Here is a 23,354-nt window from a genome sequence, read left to right as displayed (position 1 = left end):
AAGTGTTGTGCCTGTGGTGCAATCTACCCCCAAAACTATTAGTACCTTGTTTTTAAATTATAGCTTCCTCAGAAAGACACAATATTTTATAATAAACCACATTCTTCACATTGGTTTCTGTGAAGGAAACTATCTTTATTTTGTAGATGAAGAAACAGAAACACACACCTCCTAAGAAGCCCATCTAGACTAGTAATACTAATCACAGAATTTACTGAAGTCAGGTACTAAGTCATTTAATCTTCACAACAACCCACTGAAGAAGTATTACTACAATTTCCAGGTTACAGATGAGGAAACAGCTACAGAGAGGTTAATAGTTTGTCCAAGGTTTTGAATTAGGAAGACAAAGGTATCAAATTGCCCATAGCATACTGCTTATACGTTTTAGAATTATAAAGCATTTTTGAAATATCATGTAATTCAGAAACCAAACCCAAGGGCGATGAAGAATTTGGAAAATTAATGGTAATATATCTGAGGCAAGAGGCAACCTAGACAAAAAAAAAAAAAAAAAAGAAAAAAGAATATATGATACTTCTCCAGGGTCCTCACATTCAGTGAAGAAATTCTAAAATATCATATGGCTCTTCCAACTATAAATTTCTGTCCCACAACACAGTGTATAGGAACCTACGTTTAACTGCATTTTATGTAAATTGACTCTTAAATATGTGAAGGTTATTGCTTTGGAGCCAGTGACTTATTACTCATCATATTTATCATAAAAATTTAGGCAATGGGGGATAGGAGCAAGATGGCAGTCAGGAAGCAGCCCAGGAATGCCACTCTGAAGAAGGTCAAAAGTTGCAAGTTGATGCCCACCTATAGATGGACCTTTGGAGAAAGCATTTGAGTCATCAGAGAAGTGATGAAGGACACTCAGAATGAAAGAAAGGGTGATGGAGTGATCCACTTGGCAAGATCAGAAGGTACCTGAGGGAGGTATTCTCACATGGGGAAGGACAGGAGGAGAAGACTCCAGAGCTCCAGGCTGCCAATGTAGAAACTGAAACCTGATCTGTGAAGTGCCCCTCCCAAGCACTGCATATCCCTGATTGATCAGGGAGCTGTGTAGGAGCATTGCACTGGAGAGTGTGCACAGCAGGGAAACAGTGACATTTGTTCCCAGGTTGCTATAACTGACACCATTCTGAGCTCTCAGGACCAGAAAGTCACACAAGATTTGGCTTTGCTACAGCCACATCCATATTGCCCTAGCTAGGCTAGGGAGCAAGCAGGGAGAAGGGATGCTCTTATGTACCCTGTGCCTAGGAGCCAAGTGCCTCTCCCCCTAGACAGGGGATTTGAGCAGAATGGGCACTATGGTCACCACCTGAGAAGTGTTGTGGCAGCTGTAGGACCTAGGCAGAAAGACAGTGTTAGCTGCTCATGGGCCTGGCCTGTGGCCCCATCCCTGTGGCTCTTATGTTGCCAGTGGACCCTACTGCCCTACTCTGAGGCTCCTTTGCTGCTGACTGACCCTATGACACTGTCCATGTGTCCCCCCCCCACACCACCAGGTGGGAATCACCTCCACAGTCAAATACTCCACCAAGGACCTACTAGCTGCAATTGTACCTGGACCAAAGTGGACTGAATATCCACAGCCCTGGCACCTCTGATCACCACCTAGATAGTCTCAGAAAGCTGCCACTGCCAATATTGGAGGGAGACCTGGGCAGAACAAACTTCTACAATGAGGGACTCAGCTAGGCCTCCCATAGCCCCCAAGCTTCCATCAGTGTTCTGTGGAACAACTCACCATTCTGCACAAAGATTATCCAGTACCAGCTTGGACCATGACAATCACAGGGGAACACAGCAACACAGAACAGCTGCATTACAAGATCTTAGTGCATCTGCCCTTCTCCTACTGGATCAGTCTTTCAAAGAACAGTCTTACAAAGAACAAAATTGCATACAGATGATATGAGAATCAGATTTTTATATCTGTGATGCTTTGTTAAGCACCAAATATGCAGAAAGTGTCCCCCCCTGGCTCACTAAATAGGAGAGTTCCCAGCAAAGGAAAATGGGTATGCTGCAAACCTATCTGCCCTGAACCATGAGAAGAGGCTTGAGATGAGAAGAAATCTGCAAAGGAACTCTGACAATTGAAATAAAACAAGCTAGTTTGACATCTTCACAGGATAACAAAAGTTCTAGAGCAACAGATCCCAAACAAAAGGAAATTGTTGAAATGTCATAAATGAAATTCAGAATATGGATAGAAAACAAGAAAAATGGTATTGAAGAGAAAGATGAAAACCAACACAAAGAAGCCCCCAAATATTTCAGAACACGAATGAAAAAAGTCCAAGAACAGTTAAAGAGAGGGATAACAAAGAAAGAATATAAGATAACTTAGATGAAAGAGTCACTTAAGGCAGCAGTCCCCAACCTTTTTGGCACCAGGGACTGGTTTCATGGACCACAATTTTTCCACAGACTGGTGGTGGGTGGGAGGAGGAAGAGCTCAGGTGGTTCTGTGAGCAATTGGGAGCAGCTGTAAATACAGATAAGGCTGCTTCCCTCAATCACCCTTTGGCCCAGTTCCTAAGTTTCATGGAAGACAATTTTTTCTATGGATGGGAGAGGAGAGCAAGGGTAAGGCATAGTTCTTCAGTCTGCTTCTGGTAGGCTATGGACCAGTACTGGGGATGGGAAACATAGATTTAAGGAATTTCAAAATACAGAAGAAAGCTTCAAAAATATGCTAGCTCAAGTAGAAGGAAGATTCTCAGAACTTAAAGACAAGGCTTTCAAACTAACCCAGTCTCAGTCAAAGATACAGAAAAAAAGATAAAGAAGAATAAATAATTATTCAGAGAAATATGAGACTATGCAAAGTAAATGAATATATGAAGTATAGACATTCCTGGGAAAGAGGAAGAAAAAGCACAAAGCAGGGAAAACTTATTTTAGTGAAAAGGAAAATTTTCCTGGTATTGCCAGAGATTCCACTATCCAACAAGGTGACAAATGAACACTGGAAAGATCATAGCAAACAGGATATCTCCAAGACACATAATCATTAACCTATCCAAAGTAAAAGTGAAGGATAAAATTCTACAAGCTGCCAAACCAAAGCAACAAACAATCTACAAAGAAAAACACATCAGGCCATCTATAGAAAACTCAGTAGATACCTTACAAACCAGAAAGGATAGGGTGTCATTTTTAGTTTACTTCACAGAACAACTTCCAACAAAGAATTCTGTATCCTGCAAAACTAAGTTTCAGGAATGATGGAGAAATAGACTTTCACAGATAAGCCAATACTAAGAAATTTATCACTGCTAGACTTACCCTATAGGAAAAATAAAAACTGCATTATAGGTTGTGTAAAAACACATGAAAATTAGAACTTACAGCTCTTATAAAACAATAGCATAAGGGGGGACAGGAAGCCTAAAAGGTATTGTCCAACATAAAGAACAGAAGAGTATCCTACATATCAATACTAACACTGAATGTCTTTATGCCCCACTTGAGAGATACAGACTGGCTAAGTGGATGACAAAGCATAAACCAAGTATCTGCCGTCTACAGGAAACCCATCTAACTCATGAGACTCACACAGACTTAAGGTAGAAGAAATATTCCACACAAAGAGAAACCAAAAGACATCAGGTGGAGCCATTCTCATACTAGATAAAATAGACTTTATGTCAATAATATTAAAAAAAAAGACAAAGATGCTTATCATATAATGGTAAGGGGAGCAATTCAACAAGACGACACAATCCTATGCACTTACCGTAGGAACTCTGCAATTCACAAAACAAATTCTACTAGCACTAAACAAAGAAATAAATAATAGCATCACAATTGCCAGGAACAACACCACCCCACTGACAGAAATGGATAGATCACTCAAGCAGAATATCAATAAAGGAACATAGGACTTAAATCTGATTCTAAAACAAATGTATCTTAGAGACATTCACAGAGTATTCTATCCCCAAATTACTGAAAATACATTTTTCTCATCAGCACATGGAACATTTTCCAAGGTTGAACATTTCTTAAGCCATAATACAAATATCATCAAGTTGAAAAAAATCAAAATTATACCATGCGACTTCTCAGATCACAGTGGAACAAAACTAGAAATCAATTTAGGAGAAACTCTCAAATCTACACAAAGTCATGGAAATTCAACAAACTACTGTTGAATGATCCTTAGGGAAATGATGAAATTAGGATGGAAATCAAAAGACTGTTCTCACTGAATGAAAAAGGGGACATAAGCTTTCAAAAATCTGGAGGCACCTGTGGCTCAAAAGGGTAAGGCGTCAGCCCCATATGCCAGAAAAAAAAAAAAAAAAAAAAAAAAAAACAAAATAAAACACAAACGAACAGAAAATCTGTGGGGTACAGCAAAAGCAATCAAAAAGACAGAAAGAACACAAGTTAACAACCTCATGTCACATCTCACAGAACTAGAAAAAGAAGAGCAAATTAAACCCAATGCTAGCAGAAGAAAAAAAAAATAAACCTCAGTGCAAAACTAAGTGAAATGGAACCCCCTCAAAATCAATAAAACAAACAGTTCTTTGAAGAAATAAACAAATTGATAAAGCACTATCCAAATTAACCAGGAATAGAAGAGAAAGGACTCAAAGAAGAACAATCAGAAATGAAAAAGGAGACATTTCAACTGATACCACAGAAAAATAAAATATGATTATGAAGACTACCAAAACTCTGTGTGCACAATCAAGAAAACAGAGAGAAAGTGGATACATTCCTGAAAATACAGAACCTCAAAAGTCTCAAATCCACCCCTTACCCACCCCCAACTGCCAACACCCAGCCCAGCCACCATCCTCTCTCTAGACCTAGACTCCTGTGACTGCACCTGGTCTCCCCATTCCCATACCTCCCCCCTTCAATCTGCTCTCAACAATGTAGCTAGTGGAATCTTTAGGAAATGCAAATCACTGCATGTAATTCCTTGGCTTGGAAGCCCCCTGACACTCTGATTTCCTCTTCTTTTCTCCCTCTGCTCCAGCCACTCCAGCTCTTTGACTACACTGTCTGCTCCTGAGTCTTCACACCTTCTCACTTCACCCACTTGTCCCACAAGTCTGAGCAGTGCCTCCTTCAAGAAACCACGTCTCCTCTCCCTGCCTAACTTAAGACCCCACTATCGCTCTCACTAACTTCCTCTAAGACACTAATCCCAAGCCACAAGTATTTGATTCATTCATTTACTAATTTATCACATGTTTTCACAAGCAGACCATCAGTCCCGTGAGGAAGGGGGTCAAGTGTCTCCTGTGCATTGCTGGATCTCGCCTGCCTTGCACCTTGCCTCTCATGTAGGAGACATAAATATTTGATGAATGGATCAATAACAATCTAGTGAAATATTAGAAAGGGCAAAATAACTGTGTAGAGTAGGTGTGGCTTCATCATTTATTTTCATGAAGTACTCAACGTTAAAACACTGAACTGCAAAGAAAACATTTCAAAAGTAGCCTAATGCGGTACTTACTTGTCAGCAGTTACTCTCTAAATGTTTGACATGAATTAATTTGTCTAAACCTAACAAAAGCCTCTAAGGAGATCACTATTTGTATCCTTCCTTTACTGATAGGACACAGCAGTCTCCCGTTAGTGAGGGGCACTCTGGGGCTATCATCTTTGAAGGCTTAACCACTAACTCGTCTGCCTCTCAACATGAAACTCCTATTGTATAGGTTCTGAATTTGTTTTTTAAAACGTTCTAGTCCACTATCACTTCTAACTCAGTGTTTCCACGGCCACATGTTAGCAGAAATGTCTATTGCCCTAGGAATAAGCTAAGCAAACTGTGGGAAAAAAAGAGTTAATAATGGTTATCCTCAGGCAGTGGCTCTTCCACTCCAGGCCACCGGAACCTGCCAGTGCCCCTTCACCCCTGAACTGACCAGCTGAGAGCACATGCAATGATACCAACAAGATCACATATTAAAGATCCCTTCTCTCCAAAATCTCACCAAATCACAGATGTCATATGGCTTGGCTTGCTCCATCTCTGCTGCACTGGCAAGCCCCTCATTTTAGAAACATGTGAAGACAGAGCCGGGTGGGGTTCTAAGTTATCAGGCTGCTTGCTCACTGGGAATCTGGGAGAGCTCTCAGATTTTATGAACGCTAACAGAAGGGAGAAATTCTGGAGAAACCAGGCTAAGAGGCTTAACTTGTACTATTCAAGGAAGCCCAAGAATACTCAGCATATGCTCACAAATAAACAGGGCCAGTCCAAGTCTCGTTCTTGTTCCTCCCAAAACTTTCTAAAGGGCAGAATTGGGTCATTTTCACCCTTTAGAAAAATTCCAGTGAATAACTACATAACCCAGGTAAACATACCACATCTATAGTAAGTATGTGATGAAAAATACCATAAATTACTAAAACAAGGTGTTCACCATTTTGTATATATATTTAGTATCTTTTCTAAAATAATTGTAAAGTGAAGGTAGCACAGAGGGAAAAGTGACACATTCCTCCTGGCAACAATAGATTTTAGACGGTATGGTACTTTTAAATCAGTCTATAAGAAAAACCCAAATGCTTAATTCTGAAAATATCATTTTCTTCTTGTTTTCTATAAATAAATGGGTTCTTGATTTTTCCCTTATACACACATGCCTGCAAGCACTTATTATACATCTGTAGATCTGTAGACACGTAAGTCTGTGCAAAGAGCTCCTTATGCGGTAGCCATTCTGGAATGTGGGTGTAAATATTAGAAGTTGCGCTGCAGGATACCCTTCCAGTGTTTCTTTTGTCCCTGGCTCCTGGTTGATTGAGTTTTCCTTCCTTATAATTTACTGTTCATTCATCTTGCCACCATCTATTTTGCACATTGTGAAGGATATTGAGTTGTGGAAAGAAATAGGTCAGGAGGCCTAATGAATAGGACTTAAAATTGTAAATGTATGTCATTTTAATAGTTTAGGTTTCTAGTGATACCTTGAGAATATATGAAATTTTCTCAACTGTCCCTGAGATGAAATTTAAATGTATGTGTTTGGAGTCTACCTAAAAAGAGGGGAGGAAAAGTTTGTAACTAAGGATTTGGGTTTTTCCATCAGGTTTAGAACCGTCCAGAGGTCATATAGGTGACCTTGGGACATTATCTGAAATAGGTCAAGTCAGGCTGTGCCACACAGGGGCCTGAGACCTCAGCCAGAGGAAGATAATAGAAGCCTTGGTTCCTCTTCTCGTTTCCAACCTGGGTATAGGGCACTGATATCTCTGGGGAGGGACAGGCATAGGAAGGCACTGATACCATAGATGGGGCTGTTGTACTCCTATCCTGCACAGCACAGTTCAGAGAGAGAGAACTGCTAGTCTAGCACTTTCATGGTTTTATCTTGTAAACCAAGTCAATCAGATTTAAAAATCCTTGCCCTTCAGTCTAAAGGGTAATAATGTACGAATTTAAGATCATGAAGGTTCTGAGGGGTTGAGTAACCTAAAGAACAATATAGTAAAGATAGCTTTTATTTTAGATTTGAGAAAAATAAAATTCAGCTAGGCTGCCTAAATAATCCAAGGTCACAACTTGCTGGTGGCAAAGCTAGCACTGGAGCCCAGATAGATACCTTAATTCTTACTTAAGACATCATCTCTTGATCTGCCAGAGTTCTTGGGCTTTGAGAAAATAGGAAATATTGTAAGACTATGAATCCCTCAAAAGATAAATTTCTCATGAAGGGCAGCTTACTTCAGGTCCATAACTTGAATTTCTGCTCAGGATGCATTTGTGAAGCCAATTTGGTACAATATAGGACCAACCATTTACTGGCCACTCCACTTCCCAAAGAAGGGACAAGCCTGACCAACGCTGCTGACCTGGAGCCACTGAACAGGTGGTCCCCAAATGTCCTTTTACAACAGGTTCCATGGTCACTCTACAGGGAAATGCCTCCAGAATTACCATTTCCACCCAGAGTTTCCAGAAATTCCCACCAAGGGAACGACAGCAGACACTGAGTTTAAGCAAGTTGTTCAGAGAATGATGAGATGTTTTCACAAGCAATACAAGTTCATGTGTGTCAAGCTACTGTGTGTCAATTCAGCAGTGTTTATACCATTTTAAGCCTGGTAGTCTGATGTTCTTTTTAGGGACAATTAGGGGTTGGAGAGATGCACTGAGTCTGAAATTGGCATTTTCCAAAGCCACTTTATAAAACATGCAGAGCAGCAAGGTATAGAAAGGAGTCGCCCCCTTAAAGTACACACACAGATGATTTCCTTTCTTGCCATTTATTAAATGTCTTGTCTGTTTGTATAGAACCCATCTCTATGGTAACTCTGTAAAAAAAAAAAAAAACCTATCATTTAGTATTGAATTTCTAAGATTGATCTTTTAACACCTACCAAATACATTGCCTTTGATGATCAATTCTACCCAACAACAGTGAAGTGCTGGAGTTAAAGCAAAGTGTAAACTTTGACGTGAATGTGCCTGTTAATTTAGGTAAAAGTGAAATTGTTTTATTTTAAAGCTTCTGAGTGATTGCTTTACCTTCCACTTTCAAGAACCTGGAGAAGTGTTTCTCCTGGGGTTTTATCTTTAGTTTATAGACAGGTTACTTATTATACAAAACATATAAAATATAATGCAAGCTTTAAAAATAGGACTTTTGAAATCAAACTGCCCACTGCCCACCACTTCATTGCTGAAAGTAAAGTTTTCTCCAGTTATGGAATGAGTTAGCTGCTCCCAGCTAGCTGTCTAATTTTTTCTTTCCTACTGGGGTCTTGGTTTCTATTTAACTTTCTGTTTTCAGTTCACAGCCTTTGGACTCCTACTAGTTGATATATGTTCCAAAAATTTCAGTGTTCTTCCCTGTGCCCTATTCATCACTGAACTTCTATTAGGTGTATTTTAAATCCAGCTCTTAATTATTTGGATGCCAATTAGCCAGGGTCTATAATAAACCAGACTGCTTTTTCTCCTTTTCTTTCTTGTTGCCTACCTTTTGGCCACCGCACAGCTTGTTAGTTCCTTCATGAGGGATGAAGGGCAGGGTGGAGGTGGGGATGAAAGCCTGGAGACACAAATGAGTCTACTTTGTTGTTTGTTGGAAGCTCTGGTTAAAGTTTGGCAAGGTAGTGTATTAAACGCACGCAATAAAAGTAAACATTCTTCATCACACCCATCTTCTCCTCCAAGCTCTCATACATTCCCATTCCTGGGGACAAATTGGCAGCTGGCAGAATTGCATTTAGTTCCTTATATTGTGGCAAGAAAAATTAAGTTTCTCTGACTTGGCAAAGGCTTGTTTAATGAGCAGCTTTGCTTGGTACTGAATCCTTTCATATCAGCAAGTGTAGGGCACTCAGCCACTGGAAATCAAGCCACCACGTTGTCCCAAGTTCGCCATGGCTGAGCTGCAGTGATACTAGCTAACAATGGAATTCATTGTTTTATGGCACTTCCATTTTTTTTCTGATTAAAACAACATCAAAACTAAGGGAATTGGGAGTAAAGATGCTCTTACATATCTTGGACATGAACAAATGACATACTAAATTCTTCATTTACAATGAATGTCATTATTTTGCATCAGGTGAGACACACAAATAAAATATCACTGGGTCCCAAACTGCATTCTAAAAATGAAACAACAGTTTTTTTAAGAAATCGACTACCTTTTTTAAATTTCAGGTTAATGTGAGGTTATAATTAGGTTACAGTGTTTGTGTTTGTTTGGTAAGGTCCCTTGTTGTAGCTGTGCCCCTCAGCTAGGAGGGTGCCAAGTACCTTTACGTTGTGCCTTTTAGGTGAAAGCACACCAGTGCCCACCCCTCTTCCTCAACTTCTTATTTTCTAAGGATAATTTTCCATTTTAAAGAGAATATAACTTGGAAATGGGGAAATCCCTTCCTCATAGAATTTGATGACAACACTGGGTTCTGAAAAACTAGGACAACTAACGTAAAGAGTGTGAGGAACTAATTCTTGAACCCCCTACTGTACTGTTATTGGATCACCTAGTGATTTTTATTTTATTGATATCTAAAGATCTGAGAATTGTGTTTTCCTTCATGTCAATGAAGGAAACGTCCTAATGTATAGTCAGTGTGCCTGAGAGTTCCACTCTGAACTGAGGAAAAGACAAAAGAAAAAGAACTTGGAAAATCATATAAAAGATAAGCTTAGGTATAAAGAGGAATTTGATTACTTTGAGGACGATGTTGAACATCAGAAGACCCCCCCCCCGGCAATTGAACCAACACCAAAAATATATTATCGGGATCTGATCAAACTAAAAAGCTTCTGCACAGCCAAGAACACAGTAAGGAAAGCAAGCAGACAGCCCTCAGAATGGGAGAGGAGATTTGCAGGTTATGCTTCTGACAAAGGTTTGATAACCAGAATCCACAGTGAACTCAAACTTATTAATAAGAAAAGAACAAGTGATCCCATTTCATTGTGGGCAAGGGACTTGAACAGAAGCTTCTCTGAAGAAGATAGGTGCATGGCCTACAGACACATGAAAAAATGCTCATCATCTTTAATCATCAGAGAAATGCAAATCAAAACCACTTTGAGATATCAACTAACAAAATCCCACAACTACAGATACTGGTGTGGATGTGAAGAAAAGGGAACACTTCTGCACTGCTGATGGGAGTGCAAGCTAATACTTCCCTTTTGGAAAGAAATATGGAGAATACTCAGGGATCTAAAAGTAGACCTGCCATTTGAGCCTGCAATTCCTCTACTAGGTGTATATCCAAAAGACCAAAAATCACTTTATAACAAAGACATTTGCACCAGATTGTTCATTGCAGCTTAATTCATAATAGCCAAGTCATGGAAGAAGCCCAAGTGCCCATTCAACCCATGAATGGATTAATAAATTGTGGTATATATATGCCATGGAATATTTTGCAGCCTTAAAGAAAGATGGAGGCTTTAGTTCTTTTACATTTTCATGGACGGAGCTGGAACATATCCTTCTTAGTAAAGTATCTCGAAAATGGAAGAAAAAATATCCCATGTACTCAATACTATTATGAAACCAATTTACAATCACTCACACTTTCATATGAAGAATAGATCAGAATTATGGCCCAAGATAAAGGAGAGAGGAGGGGAGATGGTAATGGAAGGGAGAGGTTAGATCAAGGGAGGGTGAAAGGTGGGATCACACCAATGGTGCATAATGCAAGGGTACATGTTGGATCTATTAGTATAGAATATAAATATCTTAACACAATAACTAAGTAAACAAGATGAGGTACGTATTTAAAAAAAAAAAAAAAAAGAATATGTTCCCAAGGGAAAGGCAGGGTTGGCTTTGAAGATAAGGATTTATGGGGATAACTTAAATGTCATTCTGCATGACAGACTGGTTGGCTGAAACAATCCTTAAGGGGGTCCAATTAAGAAGGTACTTGTACGGTGGACAAAAGCATTGCCAGACAGCACTGGGTTCGAATCTTTGCTGTGAGGATCTCCAAGGGCTTCAGTTTTGTCAACTATTAAATGATGATTGTGATAGCTCTCAGTGGTTCTATGAAGATTAGGTTAGAGGAATATTAAAAACTTAACTTAGTGTCTAACTCATAACACGTTAAAGTCCTTTTCAACTTTCTAAAAACAAAGTAGTGCCATACATTCTAATTTGTATCTCTGAATAGTTTCTCTGAACATATAATAAAATGAAGCAGTGAACATCTCCATGCCAATGCTTGCCACGGCAAATCAGGGGTCAGAGACAAGAAATAGCTGCTAAATTAATTCTGCCTATTCTCTGGCTTTTTGAGGGCTCATATGCTAATGCTCTTTTCATTGTTATAAATGGATGTTTTAACTAGCACTCTATCTACTCTCAAAAAAGATCAGCAAACACTTAAAATAAGAAAAAGTACCTTTCTGGTCAGACTGATAAAAATTAAACTAAATAGTTTAAAGGAAAACAGCAGCAGGAAAAAAGTTATCATGCCAGAAGTTCGTGATAATCATTCAGTTACTGCAGTTGAGGCTTAACTGTAACATCGAGAGTCCTGGCAGCCAAGGTAAAAGGACTATTTTCATTATTAAATTCTTTAAGTACCTTAATGGATTAACTTTATTTATGTCATTTCCATGTAGGATCTTCTAAGAGGTTGCACCTTTCTTGGGCTTCAACTGACCCATCACCTTCAATCATCAATTTTTCAAGTTTTCACTTTTTTTAAATTAAATCATAGCTGTAGACATTAATGCAATTATAGGGTACAATGTGCTGGTTTTATATACCATTTGAAATATTTTCATCAAACTGGTTAACGTAGCCTTCACCGCATTTTCTTAGTTATTGTGTTAAGACATTTATACTCTACACTTAGTAAATTTAACATGTAGGGTTTTTACTTTTAATAATAATGAATTTATAGTTTGAGACCTTGTTCATTATTTTGACGTCTCACGAGAAAAGGTGGGAATTACACATAAGCAGAAAACAAACCAACAAACTAGTGTCCACAAGGAGGGAATAGTGAAAAATGGTTGGTAAGCTGTAGAGATAATACAACCAAATCCTTCCCTCCTAAGTTTACAGATACTGATATAAAGGAATACCCTACATGCGAGGGTGTTTTGAGCATCAGTGTGTATCTGTATGCATGCATCAGCATGTATCTCCAAAGATAAAATATGTTCTCATCGACTCTGAATTCAACGTGATTCTCTGTGAGGAGAAGGGAGCTGGCTGATGGGCCCTTGGGATATGGTGTTTGTTTGAAAATAGTTTGATTTTCAGGAATTATCCAGATAATTCAGGCTGCTTTAGTCCCAGCAAAACCTCTTTGTAGTATCTGTGCTTGTTACTAGACATAACAGATTTTTGAAGACAAGTTTTATTCTGAATAGAATTGTTTGAGTTCTTGGGACTTTCCATGTAATTCACCAAATTATACCTACTGCCTCTTCCATGCTGGGCACGGTGCACTGGGGGAAACCATCTGTGTCTTTATTGGTGGTCAAATTAGCCAAGAAGAAATAAATAGATGCTCTTGAATTAGGCTCATATGACCCAACCTGAGTCTGGAGGCTGAAGTGGTCCCTTTTTGTACTATGGTCATGCCGCTATTTTTCTATATCATTTGTCTTTTCTGGTTTCCATTTCAACGTTTATCCTTTTCAATATGTGACCTTATTATTTTCACAAAGACTTCCATCATGTTTGACTTCCCAATCCATTTCATCTCTTGTTTCTTCATTTCTTGTATACTCAATTTATTAAACTACAGAAGCACAAAATATAAGTTATTTTTGTAATCTGAATTGGACATTAAAAAAAAAAAAGAATCCACCACGGCCTGGAGGTTGCTCAAAAAATGTATGCCTGTTATTTCATCCTATAAAAATGAGCATAATGTTCCATGTTTCCTAAACATTTTAGGCAAGCTACAAAAATGATTAAGATTATGTTGGGTAATTCCCAAGGGTATCTCACAATATACACAATGGTGGTAAATAAATATTATGTGAAAATGGCTTGTTGGTACAAAATTATCATGTAGTATACTGCATAACTAACTATAGGCTAACCAATGATACATAAATCTTTTTGCCATCGAACATAAGAAAATATTGTCATTGTTGAATCATTTTACATCGTCTTGTATATAAGCATCATATTTTAAAAAGCAGAATATTTATGTGCTAATGTTTTCACTCAAACATATGAATTAGTGACCATGGAGCCATATTTACCTTATTTTAAAGCACTCTGTGCTTTGAGAGCCATGGTAACATAGCTCTGTTAACGTCTCTCCAACATAAACCTGAATGTCACTTTATGCTATTTTGGAGGAGCTTCTGTTTAAAAACTGGTTTATGATCCCTTTAGTTCAGGAAGAATACACGTCTGGACTCCACAGCAAAACAAAACAAAACACCCCAAGCCTCTCTCTCTCTAGAAGCTGCCATTTTCAGGTCAGTGTTTTGCATCTGCGTTTTGCCACGGGTATCAGTAAACCAGTGGTGCATGGGACACAGCCGTGTGCCCTTCAGCTGCGCTGAGGAAAGCGGCTCATTAGTTCCCGCCCTGTCTCGTCCTCAGATGAGTTCTGCTCTGTTTACCCACTAGATTTGTCACTTTTTACACATAGGAAAGTGTTCCCCAAAACTCAGAGACTCCTGGATTCTTTCAAGGAGACAAACAACCCAATTTTGTATTTTGAAGACAAACAACCCAATTTAAAAAGGGACAGAAGATTCCATCTCACAAGATATATAAGTGGGCAAGAAGCATATGAAAAGACGCTCTCCATCAGGAATCCTCAGACAAAGGCAAATTACAACCACAATGAGATGCCTCCCGCGCTACCCCTGCTGGAACGGCTGAAGTTATAAAGCCTGATGACACTGGGTTCGTTAACAAGGATTCAGAGCACCTGGAACTGGCATATGTTGCATGTGGGAAATGCAAAATGGTATAGACACTTGGGAACATTTTATAAAGTTAAACATACGTTTCCCAAATGAGCCAGCAATTTTCACTCCTAGGTATTTATTTACTCAACAGGAATGAAAACCTAGGTGCACACAGAGACGTATATGTCAATGTTTACAGCAGCATTATTCACAGTAGCCCAAATCTGCAAACAACTTGAATCTTCCTCAATGGATGGACAATGAAATGTGCTGTATCCACACCACGGAACGCTGCAGAGCAACGAGAGGGTGTGAGAGTGATGCACGCAACACGGATAAGTCGCCAAAGTGTGTTAAGTGGAGGAAGGAAAACACCAAAGAGAATGTGCCCTGTGGCTTCATTTATATGAAGACCCAGAAAAGACAAAACTACAGTGATCGAGCTGGATCCCTGGCTGCCTCAGGAAGGGGTCTGAAAGGGAGACTTACTACAAGCAGCATGAGGAATCTTTTTAGGTCATGGAAATACTCTGTATCTGAATTTTGGTGGTGGCCCCCAATCCCAAATCATCAAGCTATAAACTTAACATTTTTTAATTGGTTATATACAAATAATACCTTAATTAAAAAATTTTGACTCTGGACTCATCTGTCAACTCATTCGGTTTATTACAGAGTGATAAGCCCGACTCCAAATTATTGGCCCTTTTTACCAAGAAAAATCAACTTCGATAATTTCAGCACATTGTTCCCATAAAATGTGCCATTTTCTTTTCTTCTATGTATGTTTCCAGAACGCAGTTGCTACAAATCCATGTCTGTGATTTGTCCTTTCTCCCTTTGTTTGTTGTATGTCACAAGTAATCAGCACATTGTCACGGAGGAGTGAGCTGCTCTGCAAACTTTGTGAGCGTCCTTTCACTTACGACAATGTTTGTACTGATAAAGATCCTAATATTTAGAACCAATTATCTGCAGTTTATAGCCTTACCAATTATAGGCTGTTGGTCACTATCTTCTCGCTCATCTGCAGCAGCTCTGAAGGTGACCATCTCATTTTGATAAAGAAGAGTGAGACTTACATAAAGCCTCAGAGAGCAGAATGGGGCTCATTTGTCGAAGTTACAGGGTTTGTATTTGTACAAAGATAAACTATCTCCAATCTACAACTACTGGAAATTAGAATGGGCGGCCTTGTGAACTAGCTTCCTCCCCTTCAGTCCAGATGGTGAAGGGAAGGTCGAATGCACACTAGTGCAAATGTCACAGACGTGATCTCAGCATTAGCTCAGAGGTGACACTACTTGATCACCAAGGTCTTACTTGAGGAGATTCTATAATTTGATTAAATCATTAATGATCTTCTCATGTGCAGTTTCAGCAAAGTCATGGGTCAAAATTAGACTGCACAGGGAATGAGCTAGTGGTCACAGACTCTTTTTTTTTTTTTTTTAAGAGACGAGTCTCACTTTGTCACCCTCAGTAGAGTGCTGTAGTGTCACAGCTCACAGCAACCTCCAGCTCTGGGGCTTAGGCAATTCTCTTGCCTCAGCCTCCTGAGTAGCTGGGACTACAGGCACCTGCCACAACACCTAGCTATTTGTTGTTGTTGTTGTTGCAGTCTTGTCTGAGCAGGTTTGAAACGTTGGCCACAAAGGACAAGAAAGAAAATACAGTGATGCGCCCATAGGATTTAAACAGGGCCTAATGAACTCCTCTTCACCTTACTTTTTTAACATACAAATGAATTAATATCATTAAGCAGTATTCACCTTATTTTAAGGCACTTTGTGCTTTGAGACCCATAGTGACATCTTTGTTAACATCTCTCCAACATAAATCTGAATGCCACCTTACGCTATTTGGGAGGAGCCTCTGTTTAACGACTGGCTTATTATCTCTTTAGAATGAGTGCGATGTGATTCAGCAACAGGAAGAAAGCAGCCAGGAAGGGAAAACCGAAGTGACAGAGAAAAAGGAGGTGAGAGAGTACCGTGTCGATTCCTGGCTATGAAGTGAAGTCACTGACAATTTCTAACTTTTCAGTAAATTAGGAGGAAAAGTCTTTTGAGAAGGAGGGAAAGAAGGTGAGACTGAAGAAGACATGATTTTATTTAATTGCTCTAAAATCTTGGTGAGGCATCATGGTCTCCTAATTTTCACACTGGGAACCTGAGACAGATAAAATGGCAGACTTCCACTAGGTTACAAAGTTCATATGGCAGTGAGGCTGGGATGCGAACCTGGTATTCAACTAACAAACTATCCCAAACTCTTCCCTTTAATTAACTCAGTGTTCTTGGCACCCAGTGTAGGAGACTGAGTGGGACAGAGAAACAGCAGGCTTTTCATGACAGAGATTTTCCTGTTCCCCACGGTGACCTTCACATCCAGCAATGTTACCTAGCACAGAGTAGGCACTCATTAAATACAATACCAATGAATAAAGAGAGAGGAAGGCCCTAGAAGGAAAACTGTTCTGTGAAACAGCTTGAAAACCACTAAAATATGATTGCATTAACCACCTCGAGGTGCTGTTCCGTTGTAATTATAAACCACCACACCCTAGTTTTTGACCTCTATCTTCTTCTATCTTTTCATTACATTTTTAAAGCCCTACTTGATCCAACTTGAAATTTCTGTTTTTGTTTTTTAAAACAATTAGTTTTTGGAGATGCTGATAGCAATACCACAGTTTAAAAGGGATTAATATAATCATATATTTCATCTTTTGCATTTAGTATGAAGTGGATGGTTATGTACTACTTAAGTGATATAAATTTCCAAGTCTCTTTCATTTGGTGCATATTATTTATTCTCTGCATCGTAGGCAGTAAGTAATAAGTTGTGGCTTAAAGTTAAATTGCAGTTACAGTTACTGTATTTAATCAATACGTATTTAATGTCCCCAAAACAAGGACTTTATTTCTACAAATCTCCTCAAGGGTTTAATTCACTGCAAAGTTACAAAATGTTGACCACACTTGCATTCATCTGCAGTGAAGTGAGTGGCCTTCAAACTGGGCTATGTGTATCCACAGAAATTTTACAAAGGTTTCCAAAGCATGGTCATTTTGAAGGCCACGTCCAGATCAACATCTGCTGTAGTGGTGGCTTTCCTAAACAGATCTGAGAACTTAGTTCTGCCTGAGAAGTAAGAGTCAAGTTGCATGCCAGCTCTCCTTTTGCACGTCTCTTTCACAGCCCCCCTTCTCCCACTTTATCATAGAAAGGCACACCTCTCACGCAGACTGCCTCTCCCCATGGCAGGTAGGGAGCCCTAGGTGGAGGGAGTACTTGGAGGCACTACACAAAGGCAGTTTGAAATATGTATACTTCTTTCATCGAGGCACCAAGTGTATCTCTCAGTTGCATCCTCGCAAGGAATAAGTAAAAATTTCCACATTCGCTTCCAACAGATCCACATTAAATCTTACAATAAAAAAACCCACATATTGAGGGGAAGATGATGTTTATAAAAACTTGAATAGGAAACCTTATCTTAGCTTTTCAACATTAGCTTTTTTATTAACTTCAGCCAAACGTTTATTGAATATGATAAATCCATATTCATTCTCTTCACTTGGTGCCATTCTGTCATTTCGTCAACCCATTCCCTGTTCATTTACTTATTCTTACTATTTGTAAGATTTGTGTTAAGGTATCAGAGTTATGTGGTACTTGGGTAAAATGTGAAAGAAAAATTCAGAGGTGAGATTCAGAACTGACAACTGTTCATTTAGCCCTGCACAAGCCTCAGGGTCCAGGGACATGTGGTGTGGCACAAAGAATGAAAACACACTCTGCTTGCCAGTTTCAGTGTCTGTAAAATGCACCATCCAACTTAAGATCAGGTAGGGAACCTCCCAGGAAACGAATGATGTTAAATGTTATGTGGAGTGTAAAGTAGTATGAATAGAAATATTTTTATTTTAGAGTAAGTTGAACAGAATAAAGTATGATCATTAAAACCACCACTCCGAGGGAGGGTGATTGGTGGGACCCCACCTATGGTCCATCTTACAAGGGTACATGTGAATCTTCCTAAATGTAGAATATAAATGTCTTAACACAATAACTAAGAAAGTGCCATGAAGGCTATGTTAACTACTTTGGTGAAAATATTTCAAATTGCACATAAAACCAGCACACTATACCCCATGACTGCATTAATGTACACAGCTATGATTTAATAAAAAATAAATAAATAAATTTAAAAAAAAAACAACCACTCCAGTATGCTGATGCCCCTGGCTTTGATTTTATTACTAACAACTGCCTTAGCTATATGGATTTTTTTTTCTGGTTCCATACAAAATGCAGAATTATTTTTTCCAAGTCTTGAAAGTACGATGTTGGTATTTTAATAGGAATGGCATTGAATCTGTAGATTGCTTTGGGAAGTATAGACATTTTAGCAATGTTGATTCTTCCCAGCATGAGCATGGTATGTTTTTCTATTTAGGGTTAGGGTTAGGGTTAGGGTTAGGGTTGAGCATGGTATGTTAGCAAAGTATTGTTAGCATACTCTGCTATTTCTTAGGGCTCCATAATTTTCTTTATAGACGTCCTTCGCCTCTTTTGTTAGGTATATAGCTAGGTATTTCATTTTCTTTAAAGCTGTGATGAAGGGAGTTGTGTCCTTAATTAGCCTCTCATCTTGGCTGTTATTGGCGTATACAAAGGCTACTGACTTGTGGACATTGATTTTATATCCTGAGACATTACTGTATTCTATGATGACTTCCAGGAGTCTTGTGGTTGAGTCTTTATGGTTCTCTAAGTATAAGATCATATCATTAGCAAAGAGGGAGAATTTGACCTCCTCTGTTCCCATTTGGATGCTCTTATTTTCCTTCTCTTGCCTAATTGTATTGGCTAGAACTTCCGGCACTATATTGAATAGTAGTGGCAATAGAGGACAATCTTGTCTGGTTTCAGCTCCAAATGGAAAAGCTTTCAGTTTTACTCCATTGGCTGGAACTCAAGCTAGACCTCCCATTTGATCCTACAATCCCATTACTGGGCATCTACCCAGAAGGAAAAAAATCCTTTTACCATAAGGAGACTTGCACTAGACTGTTTATCACAGCTCAATTTACAATCACCAAAATGTGGAAATAGCCTAAATGCCCACCAACCCAGGAATGGATTAAAAAGCCATGGTATTTGTATACCATGGAATACTATTCAGCCGTTAAAAAAGATGAAGACTTTATATCCTTTGTATTAACCTGGATAGAAGTGGAACACATTATTCCTAGTAAAGCATCACAAGAACGGAGAATCATGAATTCTAGGTACTCAATTTTGATATGAGGACAATTAATGACCTAGTACATGGTGGGGGGTGAGGGAAGGTGAGAGCAGAGAGAGAGAAGGAGGGAGGGGGCGGGAAAGGCAGAGCAGAGATAGGGAAGGAGGGGGATCTTGGTGTGTGACACACATTTTGTGGGCAAGACACAGTTATAAGCGGGACTTTACCTAGCAAATGTAATCAGTATAACCTGGTTTCTTGTACCCTCAATGAATCCCCAACAATAAAACATAATTATAATAAAAACCCACCACTCTGTTCTTAATTCCTCCATTGCCTCCCCTTTTCTTCCTGTTGGAATTACTACTGTCCTTTTACTTCTATTTGTCAACCAACACGGGCTCAGTGCTGCTGAGCTATGTGGTCAGTGCACATACCTTCTTTGTAGCAGCTGGGAGACCCTTGCTTACTCTGCAATAAAATTCCCTTTATCTCCTGTCCTTGTAGACAGGGGATTGCTAGCTTTGACACACAGCAAGTATGAATCATTTTTTGTGGTCCACTGTGACAAGCTCATCATAGAGGAATCATGGATAAAATTGTACCTTAGAGAGTCAGCTGGGTCAGCCACAAGGTTAGAAATAAAGCTGTGTCTCTAAATACAATAGCCAATGACCTGATGTTGATGCTTAAAGTCAAGGCTAGCCTCTTTAATTGCATATACACCGTAATTCTATTTCATGGAAGCAATGATATCTTAGATGACACTTCTCTGAACAGTCATTTTACATTTTACTTTTTTAGTGGTCAAAAATTGAATTCCTCTTAATGGCCCCCACAGGGTGCTGCAATTATATAGAAAATGCACTGCAAGTTATAACCCACTGCTTAAATTAAAAAAAAAAAATTATTAAAGTACCTGCCAGAAAAAGTAGTGCATTGCAAATAGTGTAAGTTCCCATTTACATCAATGCAGAATTGTGCTGGCAATAAAATCAGCTGATTGATGCTCAGCATTATCTGAGGCCAGAGATGAGAGAGTTCTTATGGGAGAACTGTGAGTTTAAAAGTCAATGCATCTGGGAAGAACAGTATGGATACCAAATTAAAAGCATCTAAAACAAACACCTTCTGCACCAAGTGGCTTCTACATATTCCCAGTATTAGATTTGCATGTCTATTAAATGCAGCAAATTATGTCTCTTAAGCCATTCTACTTTTAAGAACATTTATTTGCTTATATTTAATGAAGACACTAGAGATGTTTTAAGCCAACTGTCTCCCTACATTGTCCATGATTCCAATTCAAAATAATAGGATGGCCCTTTTCCAAACATAAATTTCATGAAATATGGGACAAAATAAAAAAAGCTATAAGGGAAAGACTTTGACTGGTTAATGTGTGAAGAGGAACAAGAGCTTGAGCCATTAGAAGAAAAGTTGGGGGCCCAAATAGCTTTGAGGTAAAGTTGAAGAACCCACTGCAGTCGATGCCAAATATAAGAAAGTGAGGGGAAATAAAAATAATAATTCATTTCGGGGCTAGATAAAATATTCTGAGAGCATGGACCAGATACAGGAAGGGAAAAATGGAACATTATTGTGATAACATAATCTTTAGAGAGAGAAAAGTTAAGGGGCAGTGGTTAGGTGTTTCAGCTGTGGAATCCAACACAGCCAAGTTCAAGCCCCAGTTTTGTGATTTAAACTCAGCAAACTTGGCTACATTCTCTGAGGCTTGGTTTCCCCCATCAATACAATGGGGATAATACTAGCATATACCTCTTATAAAAACTAAATGATACCATGCATACAGAGGGCTTGACTTAGCTACTAGTAGTATTCCTGTTTTGTTATTGGTAGTGTTATGTATTCCACTAGGCTGAGTAGAAGCCAAATAAGTCATCAACACTATGATTTAACAGGTGACATCAGCACTGCAAATCTATCAACAGCTTCGGCATGGAAGAGAGACAGCACACTTTTTATATAACTAAAATCACATCGCATTATTAAATGGTGTTGAACAACTAATTTTCAATTTGGGCCCTAAGATATGAAGAACTTCAGGGAGAATATCAGAAACATAACTAATACATTCAAAAACAGAACCCAAGAAGAAAAGTTAAACAACTGAAATCAGAGCTGGAAAAGATAATATCGAGAAGTTACTCTACCTTCCCTTGCTCTGAAGTCATCTTTGCTGAAATGAATATAGTTACTCCAGCTTTCTTTTGGTTACTGGTAGCATGATATATTTTTCTCCATTTCTTTACTTTAAAGGACAATACTTCACTTTTTAGAGCAATTTTAGATTCACAGCAAAAGTGAGCAGAAGGTACAGAGATCTCCCACATACTTCCTGCCCCAACACGTAGAAAGCCGCCCTCATTATCAATGTCCACCAGAACCGTGGAACATTTGTTACAGCAGGTGAAATTGCAATGATACATCATCATCACTCGAAGTTCATAGTTCACATTAGGGTTTGCTGTGGGTGTTTTACATTCTATGGCACCCCTTTACTTTTAGACTATCTGCCTTTAAAATTAAAGTATGTTTCTTGTGGAAAATACATAGATGGGATTTGTGTTTTAATTTACTCTGAGAATCTTTTGTCTTTTCATAGGTATATTTAGACCATACACACATAAAGGGATTAGATGGATTGATATTGATTATACTCGTAACTGTTTTCTATTAGTTGATACGGTTCTTTGCTTCTCTTTTCGTCTTCCACTCTTTTACTGACCTTTTTGATTGTAATTAAGCATTTCACATGATCCTATTTCCTCTCCTCTCTTAGCACATCAACTGTATTTCTTTAAAACATTTTTTAAGTGTTTGCCCTAGACTTTGTGATATGCATTAATGACTAATCCAAGTCTATTGTCCAGTAACAGGATACTGCTTCAGAGGTAGTGCAAAGACCTTATAAGACTGCGGTCCCTAACCCCCAGGCCATGGACCAGTACTGGTCTGTTTTCTGTTAGGAACTGGACTGCACAGCATCACTGTCTAAACTGCCTCCTGTCCCGTCTCCCTTCTTGCCCAGTATGAAAAGAAATGTCTTCTAAGAAACTGCTCCATGGTGCCAAAAAATTTCTGGTCCATGGCCTTTTAGGAACCAGGTGCACACCAGGAGGTGAGTAGCAGGCCGGCAAGTGAAGCTTCACGTGTAGTTACAGCCACTCCCAATCACTCGCATCACCATCTGAGCTCTGCCTCCTGACCCATGGAAATATTGTCTTCCATGGAATCGATCCCTGCTGCCAAAAAGGTTGGGGACTGCTATTATCAAAACGTGTTCCTAATTCCTCCCTCCTATGTCTTACAATATTGCTGTAATTCATTTCATTTATTCATAAGCCTACTCACCCAATTGTTTTTCTTATTCATTTAAATATTCTGTTACCTGTTAAGATCAATTAAGAGTTAGAAAAGAGAAAGATGTTATTTTACTCACTTATCTTTTCTTTAATCCTTTTTCTTTATGTAAAGAACTTCCTTTAAAATGTATTTCATGCAAGGCGGCCTACTAGCAACACATTCCCTTCAGTTTTTGTTTGTCTGAGAAAATACTTTTTCCTTCACTTTTTAGAGATAATTTCACTGGATATACATTCTAGGTTGGTATAGAATTTAGAGATAATTTCACTGGATGTAAATTCTAGGTTGGTATAGAATTTAGAGATAATTTCACTGGATGTAAATTCT

The 23,354-nt window shown here is 38.8% G+C and overlaps 1 protein-coding gene across 2 annotated transcripts in view; it reads right to left on the bottom strand.

The window, feature by feature from the left end:
- Positions 1-23,354, bottom strand: part of SLC35F1 (solute carrier family 35 member F1) — a 414,246-nt gene that overhangs the window by 203,849 nt on the left and 187,043 nt on the right. The window contains exons 1-2 of one of the 2 annotated variants that reach the window (XM_003781626.2): positions 8,538-8,542; positions 7,833-7,849 (exon numbers count right to left, since the gene is read on the bottom strand). The exons of the other annotated variant lie outside the window; for it this stretch is intronic. The gene's annotated coding sequence lies outside the window, so the exon portion shown is untranslated. Of the gene's footprint in view, positions 1-7,832; positions 7,850-8,537; positions 8,543-23,354 lie in introns of those variants that run through there. 2 annotated transcript variants of the gene reach the window in all.

The sequence above is a fragment of the Otolemur garnettii genome, unplaced genomic scaffold (genome assembly GCF_000181295.1).
Source record: "Otolemur garnettii isolate 467f Iridium unplaced genomic scaffold, OtoGar3 scaffold00002, whole genome shotgun sequence".
Classification (NCBI taxonomy): Eukaryota; Metazoa; Chordata; class Mammalia; order Primates; family Galagidae; genus Otolemur; species Otolemur garnettii.
Note: the sequence above shows the minus strand (reverse complement) of the source record. Positions and strands in the feature narration are given on the sequence as shown.